Below are 9679 nucleotides of genomic sequence, written 5' to 3'. Positions count from 1 at the left end.
AATGTTCTTCACCTAACACTTAGCCCGACATTCTCTTGCTCCGAAATTGTTACAACTCACACCAGTAATTCGATATGTCGAAGTAGTCGATTTATCGAATTACTCGGTAACATCATCCATCAACAGGGTGTCGAACCGGAACCGGAACCGAACCGAAAACCGGAACCGAACCCGAATTTTTGCCCGGAACCGGAACGGAACCGGAACCGTATTTTTTCCGCCATTTTGGAACTGAACCCGAACCGGAACGAATCGAAGGAACCGTTCCGAAACTGTTCCGGGCCTCAGAAATGTGATTTTTAGTTTTCCATTCCGGTACCCTACCTTGCGTCTGAAGATATTATGCCACTGGCCAGACAGAATCATGAAATATTTTGCGTAGTCTGCAGTTCCCAAGGCCCATTATGTTCTCTTCTAATTATTGCCCTCAATTTAATGTAAAGTTGTCCGTATATACTATCAGTTTGCGTTAGGTACTGCCCATCTCTCCCAATTATCTTTTATATTTAGCGTAACTTAAGTTATAACGCATATTACGAGGAATAACATATCATGAAATATTCTTCATGGTTTCTATCTACATGGTGTTTAAAATCGTGTAAAGTTTTCAATGTGTTGTTAATTCGCATGCATCCCTGCCCACTTGTGAAGGCCTTCAGGGACACCATGAACAATAAATCCATATCTTCCACTTATTCTAGTTTGAATGGGCAGTTATATACAAACAGCACTTAGACACAAACACTCGCAGTTCTAAAAATTAACGTCAGTTTTTCTTGTATACACTGCCGTTGTATCCTTTGGTTACTGCTCTAAGAGAACATGAGATATAAAAAAATGGGGAATCCTAATTTACACTTTTAAAGTATATTTGATAGCATTTTTATGTTATTTTGAATTTGCTTAACCGTAAACTTAAGAGGCGGGTGGATTGAAGTCGATTAGTGCGGGTTAGCGAGTAGACTGTGGTGAATTAGTTAGGTGAGTGAATGAGCTAATGTGAATTAGTGGGACTGGTGTGTTGATTAATTTGGATTAAAGGAATTATCGGGTCAGTTAAGGCGGATTCGACGGTTGGACCAAACATAATATCTTTGGGGTCCTTGGCATTTGGAAATTTTGCAGCGTTCTCCTTCTCGACCAATCAGAAAATTTTGTCACGCACAAAGTAGCCGCAGAATTATGTGACGACCGCCTGAATGCTCTAAAAGGTCTTTCTTTATGCCCGTATTGCGCTATTATGTTGTTGCTATATTAAAATTGACATCTCGCACTAAAGTTAATAACTAATTGCCTAATGCATATTTTATATTCATCAAAGGGTTTTCAAAACGTGTGTATATATATGAGGGGAGACAGTTGGAAAGAAACTAAACTCCAAGAAAAAAAGGGAGGAACGATCAACTGGTTTGATGCAAGAGACGCCCGATAGCATTCTTCAATACCTTCTCTTTCTTTGTGTTACCGTTCTGCAGCCTCCCACAGGTGTAGTATATCAACCCCCGAACACAGCCCCCTCTAAGCTGAGGAAGCGGCGATAGCACGTGCGCTTAACCAAAGCGGCCCCAAAACTCTCATAACAGACTCTTAGCAGGCGTGGTCCAACTTTGCCAACGGTCGATTGTATGTTACAACACTTCTGATGATCAATCAGAGACCACCAACGCGGCCAGTCACGATTGTATGCACTGTAAACGCAAACTAGCCGGAAATGGAGTTTTAATCAAGTAATGTGCCCTGAAAAGTACTTATAGCAAAAAATGTACTCCCTAGGCATGGTCTAAAAATGTGGACGAACCTCCATGGTAGTACCGTTGCCCATCCGTGTGGCAAAAGGGAGGATTTAGAACCACTTAACACCATTTGTGAGATGGCGTTCGGTTCCTTGTATAGTACCACGTCCAGAATAAACTCCCCATCTGGGATAATCATCTCAAGTGGGCGGACGCCATGTTAGTCTTCTGTTGTTTCTGTGTATCAGCACTTCAACCGTGGCCTAATGCTAATTAGAACGAGTAAGCAGGACGCGACGGTTGCATGCAGCTACAAACCCCATACCGTACGTATACCCGTATAGATGCTTCAGCCAGCGCGATCACAGGCAGACAGCGCACCGTGTTGTTTCAATCTGTTTATTTTGGCGATAGGTGTTGTCCAACTCTGCTGATAACAAAGAGACAGTTCTCGCCGTTGCAAACAATTGCAATGCTCATCTGCTTCGCTTGCTTGCGCATATATAGACGATTTAAATTCTCGTGCCAGCGCGCCAACGCACCCGACTGCAGCGACTCAACTTGCCCTGGCGGCACGACTTGCTGCCCGGATGTAAACAACCTCCGTCGCCTCCGTGCTATCAACGCAGCGCGTCCGGTGGCTCGGTGCGGCCGGAGCTTCAAGCCTCGCCTTGGGCCATCGTTTTTTCTTATTTGAGAAGGACTAGTAGTGCCATTTGGTGGAAAGATTTTTATGTGCCCCTGTCACACGAGGAACGGCCGCTAACAGCATTTGGATACGGCGACAGCTGTGGACCGCTCGCTGGTAAGTGGTCTGTTATGAGTCTATGCGTTTGTCAAACGTTTGGATAGGGTTAACTGCGAAGTACCCGTGCCGCACACAGCACGTAGACGCACGGGCAAAGAAAAAAAGCGCTCACTTGTTTTATTGTACTTGTTTGTGGCTTTTGGGGTATGCATTCGCATTCTTTTGTAGGCCGGTTTGTAACAGGGCATTCGAGGTGAAATCGTTTGTCGCGCGCGGAGTCGTTTCAAAGCAACGTGACGGTTACTCAGGTAGCCGAATCGCCTCCGACAGCGGTGCATCGTCGGGCCACGTCGGTGAATATTGTGTGACTCTGTCTCTCATATGCATCGAACTGCTCGTGTTCTTTTTAGTTAACTGCTCTACTTTGTAATATCTATTTGTTAACGCTCCTGATGGCTTGCCTGTCCAAATATAAGTCTTTGTGTTGTTTTCGTTCAAGGCCGTGACTCATTCTTAGCGCTCTGGTCGGCGAAAGCCGCAGATCAGACGCACCCCCTTCGAAAACTGTGCCCTGTAGATTCGGTGGGGTTGTTTGCTCGCTTGAGTCGACTCTTCACATCTAACAGCGTACCCTATTAAGGAAACGGTGACATGCGTAAAAGATGATATGTGCCTATCGAACGATTAAATGCATTAGTGTGGACCACGACGGCGACGTGGTTGGAAACCGAAATGTTTTTATTCCTTTTCGGATGATAATGAGGGGTCTGTATACAATCGGGGCCCGTCAGTCGCTAGCTAAGGCCACGTAATTAAAAACACAAATTCATGCTCTTATGGAAGAGAACCGAGTGAGTTTGCCGTAGCATGACACAAGTCTGCCGGGCATAAAAAAGGATATCATTTTTTAGAAGAACAATGCACACACTCTTCTTCTGTTGGTAATAACTTTGTCATAATCAATAGTAAGACCATACACAAAAATTACTGGATTCATCTGACACTCGATTTTGACACGGAGGTTGCAGCTCCAAAAAGTGCACTGTGGTTTTGCGTGACGGAAACTTCTACAATCACGGTAAATTAACTAAGGCAGGTGTGTGTGGCATGCAGCGTTGGTAAGTTTGCGAGAATAGCGTTTCCATTTCAGCTGTTTTTTTTTTTTTGGTTGTCATGCAATCACAAGTAATTTGGTGCCATGAACGAGGTTTACGTTAGCTAACAAGGCTGTAGTAACGGTTGCGGCTACAAATGACCTTATGCACCAATCATGCTTGTCAGCTCGGTGGCACAGAATATTAAAGGGACACTGAAGTGATATGTAAACATTGCGGGATTACTAGCGCAAATTGTAGTCCGGAGTCCCCAGGCCATGTTTCGACCACTCTAGGCGCGTTTACGCGATTTTATTTAGTAGAAAAACTAATTCGAAAATGCTGTCCTCCTCTCTTTACACTCGCCCATTTTCTGTGGCGTTTTCGTGTGACGTCAGGAGGGGATGAGCTGGCAATTGGCTGCGCCACGGCTGCGCTACTGCACGGCTCCCCGGCCGACAGAGTCAGTCGGCCCAGCGTTTCGTCCGCCGGCCGCCGGCGGGTCGTCGCAATCAAGGAGGTTAAAAAAAATTGCTTGGTCGCAATTCGTTCGCTTAGTTGAAACGAAGCCAAGACACGTTTGTGAATGGAAGAATGTGCCTTTCTTTACTTGGTTTGTTTGTACACTGTATCTAGCTCCAAGTCAAGGTCGCTTCACACAAGCGCTGCACAAGCGCACATGCGACGCTTCGCTGACTGGTACGCCAGTAGGAAAATATAAGGCCTCTTGAAGGCGGGAGAAGAGTCAGCGAAGTCAATATAGGTACTAAGGAAATAAAATCAACTGATATTTTTACCGTGCAGCGTAAAACTAGGGCGCGGGAAGCACTTTTTTGCGCTGGGCGAACAAGCACAGCGGTCAGCAGCACGACTACGCATCTGCGAACGCTTTTCCGTCTACGAAATGCAATTGCTAGGCGTGAGCTACTGTGGAAACTCGGGCGACGCTTACTACACGATCGCAGTACAACAAATAGTCACCTAAGCTGCTTGAAATGCCAAAACTAAATAACAGTGTAAACCGGTTGTACAATATATACCCTATATTAGCAAGGCCTTCGCGTCCCGCTCCGTGGCTCAGTGGACTGGGGCGCTAGGTATGTCACCGTGAATGTTTTGCAAGTCATGAGTTCGAATCCCCGCGGGTACGTGCTTTTTTTTTTGTAAGTTAACTTTTTTGTTTTCCGCCGATGTTTTCTATATTGAGTTCACCTTTTTTTGGGCCGCAACGTTCATGGCTACACGAACTAGTTCACAAAACGCGCGCAGGCTGGCACTGGCGCGCTAGCGAGTTCTCGTTGGCGTGCTGTTGCCATAAGCACCGACTGCTTGCAGGCAGTGGGCACAGGCCAGAATGAACAGACCCTTGGCCTGGTGCGAACACGCTTTTTACGATACAGGCATGAGGGAGGCAAGCTCCAAATATGGGGGAAAAGTGCATGGCATTTGGGCGTCTGCGGGTACGCGGAGGGCGTTCATGCACTGCGTAGGTCTCGGCTAGTGAATGCTATGACTACAAGCCGTCCTGGGAGACTTATCTTGTGCATTTTACAGCCGACAACATGGCAGAAGCGCGGTACGATGATTACTGAGATATTGAGAATGCCCATCCAACAACGCCATTGGTTATGTTTTACAGAACCGAAACCGAAACCGAAACTTGTGTGATTGCTAACCTTGGGCATCGTCCAATCACGGCGCCCCTCCTCCCAACGTCACAGCCTTAGTTGGTGCGGCCGCCGCGAACCGCGCATGGTAGTTTTTCTTCTTTCGCGCTTTGTAAAATAATTACCGATTTGTCAACCGGATAAACGATGAAAAGTGTGCTAATTTGAGCCAGTCTACGCAGTGCAAGCAAAAACGGGAGCTTGACAAATTCACTTCAGTGTCCCTTTAAGTTGTCTGAATACGGATGACTGAGTCGCCTAGTTTATCACTACTGTAAAAAAAGAAAGTGTTTTCTGACCCAGTGAAGGACTTTCCTGTATGACTAGCTGTGTTATGACAGATGACCATACTTGATGAGACAAGCCGTAACAAATTAGCTTTGGATCTAACACCAGCAGGGAAATAGGCGGAGGTATCTGCAAGTATAACTGAAACAGTGGGTGCCTGTCCGGCATGAATTCATTATTTGCTGACACGATTTTCTTCTGCAGATCCTGATACATGATCGAGTTGAATGACTTCATAGATCTTGAGGCAGGATAGGCTGTGCTGTACAAGGCAAGGCTGCATTCGGAAACCAAGTTGGCCCCTCCAGCAGAAGTGAGTATTGCCACGGCTTGCAACAGCCGTCCAGCTCCGAAAAGCTGCACTTTTTCTATGGAAGTGAGCCACCATGGTAGAGGAGAGGCAGTGTAAGGGTTTGCATCTTTAACTGTGTGCCCATTCACTTGAATAGATGCAAGCTGGCATCTTAAAGCAAGAGACAGGTGTTAACAAAATCATGCAATACCAAAGTGTTTTTCAGTCAAAAACAAAAACTAATCTATCAACCTACAGACACTTGCATTTTATCTTCACTGTCATTTAAAGTTGTGCTCGAGTATATTGTGCGGAAGTAATATCTTTTTTATTGCTGCCAAAGCCACGACGGTTAATGTACTGGCACTTGGTTTTATGAAGCCTTTGCATTCATAATTTAGGTACTGGGATTCGCAGGGAACTTGGCCTTACAATTTTATTACTGTACCGAATAATTAAGTTCATTTAACCATAGTGTCTGTTTTGAATTTTACGTGTGGGGCATTTTTTTTCTTTTTTGCTTTTTCAGGCAGATGTTCCTCTGACTCCCTGCCTGCATTCCGTGAACGGGGAAGTTAGCCTCCGCATCGATGGCCAGCGTGTCTTGACTGCATCATCTTTACTGGGAAGACTGTGTAGTCTGCATCGTTCTGGGTTTTCAACATTCAATATCCCAAGAAGGCACACAGAGCTCTAACGTTTGTGGAACATGCCTTTTTGGACCTTGCCAGCACCAAACCACGTGTGAAGGATTTAGAACTAATTAACTTTTATCGCATCAATATTGCTCAATTATATTTGTTTTCAATCTGTAATCATTAGATAGTAGTCAAAAAGAATTCCGTATTATATTTGTGACTTTTTCTTTTTTCTTTTTTTACTGAAAAGGGGATATTTGATGGGCCGTTCTGTATGCTGATAATACAGCTATCTTTCAGTGAAGCAATAATATTAACAAACTAATTTAACTTGAAACAATTATCTAAATAATATTGGCAACTGGTGTGAAATGAATCAACTAAAAATTATCCGAAAACCACGAATTTCATGGCTTTTTGTTCTCACTCTAAAGAAGCTGTCGCGATACCACCCATTCTGTTCTAGATCATTGCAATTAACCCGTCAGACTCGGTCACTTTTCTTGGCGCATTTGTGTCTTTATCAAAACGCACTGGTATTTTCCGCAGGATATTTTTCGTTCTTTATATTACTCATTTATCCATAGCCATCTCACTGCAGTCTGTCTCCTACATCATTTATCTCTTGTGCCTTTACCACCTACAAAATGCTTGTTACCTTTCAATATCAAATCGTTGCACAGCTCTCGCTCATTTCACCACAAATTGAAAAATTGTTTTGTTGTTGTAAACCACTGCAACCATTTTTTCTTCACTTTGTGTACTTAGTACTAATGCGTACTGATAAGTTCTAAAAAATACTGACGCGTTCTCGATCCTCTAGTATTCTATAATGATTTCACTTACCATGCGGTTGTGTTTGTGCCTATCTGTTTTTCAAGTATTTCCAGTTCTTGTATTATTATTCTTTCTACAATTTGTTCAACTAGCACACAGCTCTCGCTTATTTCACCGCCTACTGAATTTTTTTGTTGTTGTTGTAAACCACTGCAACCATTTTTTTCACTGTGTACTGAGCGCTGATGCGTACTGATAAGTACTGACGTGTTCTCGATCCGCTAGTATTCTATAATGATTTCACTTACCATGCGGTTGTGTTTGTGCCTATCTTTGTTTTTCGCGTATTTCCAGTTCTTGTAGTAATATTGTTTCTACGGTTTGTTCAACTAGCATCGTATTGCTGTCTTCAATTCCTAACTGGCGTGTTATTTAGCAATGTACCATTTGTGATTTCCAATATGAGGTCGCCATAAGTATTTATTTCGGAACCTCCTTGTGTACACCATGTACCATGTAAACTTGTCTGCAAAAGTTCGTTTGAAATAAACCTGAAATCGAGAAAAACCGTGTGACATCAGTACTCCCGCAGGGAACTAGAAATTTTCCCTTGTGGCCTTGAAAACCTGCTTTCGGTAGGCCTACAAAACTCCCCAAGCTTTCGCCAAACTCCATTCAAAAGAAGTAAATGCTTCCCTTGAACCTCCTAAAAACGCCCCTAAATTCACATAAGTACTTCCAAAGGGAGGCGTAATAGGCTCCTATTCAACCGCCTAAAAATTCCATAAACATCACTTAAAAACGCCCTTCAGGAAGTAAAGAATACTACATTTTGACCTCCTTAAATTCTCCCGAACATTTCTTAACACTCCCTAAATACCTCCTTTCTATAACCTAAAAACGCCCTGTTTTGAGGAGGTAAACAAAACCTCCCTGTTCCATGTAGTAAAAAAACTCCTACAAGGAGGACCACTAGAGGACAGGTGAAAAAGAACCTCTAGGGAGTATATGGGAGGAAAAAAAGTTTAGAGTGTGGGCACCAGCTCATACTGGCATCCTCGGAAAACAAGATCACGAACCTCGTGGGTCGAGATTTGACTCGCTTAGCCAGCGCTGATGAAGCCCGGCCCGAGTGCATGCATCCTGCAGTCACAGACCAGGAAGTTACTCAGCACTATGGCCTCTTCTGTAGAACGTATTCCTCTCCGCACAAATCACTACCGATTAACCAGAAAAGATTACTCCTCACCCTGTGGGCATACACCTTCCCACACTACACCAGACTTCACCTCTTTGACGGAACACAACTCTCTCCATTTCGTTGCTTCTGTGGAGAGCCTGGGAACCTCATACACATAGTAGGCGGCTGCGACAAGTGTACCGTAGATCCATCCAACGTGCACGTTTCCATAGAGAATTGGGAGACAGCCATGGCCAGCTCCGGCCTGGAAGATCAGTGGCTCTTGACGGAAACGGCTGTCGATTCGGCCCCCTCGAATGAGGACGCCTTTCTGCAACCTTGACTCGATTGAATTAAATAAACTTCATTCTCTCTCTCTCTCTCTCTCTCTCTCTCTCTCTCTCTGTCTCTCTCCAAGTGATCATTACTGCTGCTTGTGACTTCACTTGGCTATCATCTTTCCTAGAGCCCAATCGCTGTCACCGGTCGCTGAAGGGCCATTAGCAAGTTCCTATCTCCGGTGGTTACCTATCCAATGCTGTCCTATACACGCCGTCCAATGAGTCTTTAGAGCCATTCTTTCTTTCGAACAGCTCTGTTAGCAGATAAAAGATGAGCAGAAGGAAATTTCTCTAAATGCCACCTGCTACGCTTGGCAGTCGGCGCCACATACTCGTCACACTACCATGGAAAACATTTTGCAGGTACAGTTAAAGGAGCTCTTCAACAATTTAGATAAACTCGCCGCGGTGGCTCAGTGGCTAAGGCGTTGAGCTGCTGAGCACACATACGCGGTTTAGATTCCCGGCCGCGGCGGCCGCTTTCTGATGGAAGCGAAAAGCGAAAACGTCCGTATGTCCGAAATTTCGGCGCACGTAAAGATCCCCAGGTGATCAAAATTAATCCGGAGCCCTCAACTATGGCGCGCCTCGTCGTCGGCGTTGCGCCGGCGCTTTAAACATAAGAATAAATAAATAAATAAATAAATAAATAAATAAATAAATAAATAAATAAATAAATAAATAAATAAATAAATAAATAAATAAATAAATAAATAAATAAATAAATAAATAAATAAATAAATAAATAAAAATGACAGCAACTAAATAAATCAACTTTCGATAAACGTTTTACTCTTTTTTCGCATCTGGAAGCATTGCGAAAACTATAGCTATTGCCAGCACAGAGCAACAGTGCGTGATTTGCTAGTCGCTGCAAATGCACTTTCCGTTTCTGGTTCGCTTTTGTGGCTTTTTTTAAGT

General features: G+C 44.0%; 1 long non-coding RNA gene across 1 annotated transcript; it reads left to right on the top strand.

The window, feature by feature from the left end:
• Positions 1–2373: 2373 nt before the first annotated feature.
• Positions 2374–7793, top strand: LOC144180365 (uncharacterized). The gene is made up of 3 exons (XR_013324385.1): positions 2374–2538; positions 5735–5843; positions 6352–7793. It is a non-coding gene; the product is annotated as an uncharacterized LOC144180365 (long non-coding RNA).
• The last annotated feature ends 1886 nt before the right edge of the window (positions 7794–9679 follow it).

The sequence above is a fragment of the Haemaphysalis longicornis genome, unplaced genomic scaffold (assembly GCF_048455015.1).
Source record: "Haemaphysalis longicornis isolate Haplotype H1 unplaced genomic scaffold, Haemaphysalis longicornis Haplotype H1 scaffold_4, whole genome shotgun sequence".
Lineage (NCBI taxonomy): Eukaryota > Metazoa > Arthropoda > Arachnida > Ixodida > Ixodidae > Haemaphysalis > Haemaphysalis longicornis.
Note: the sequence above shows the minus strand (reverse complement) of the source record. Positions and strands in the feature narration are given on the sequence as shown.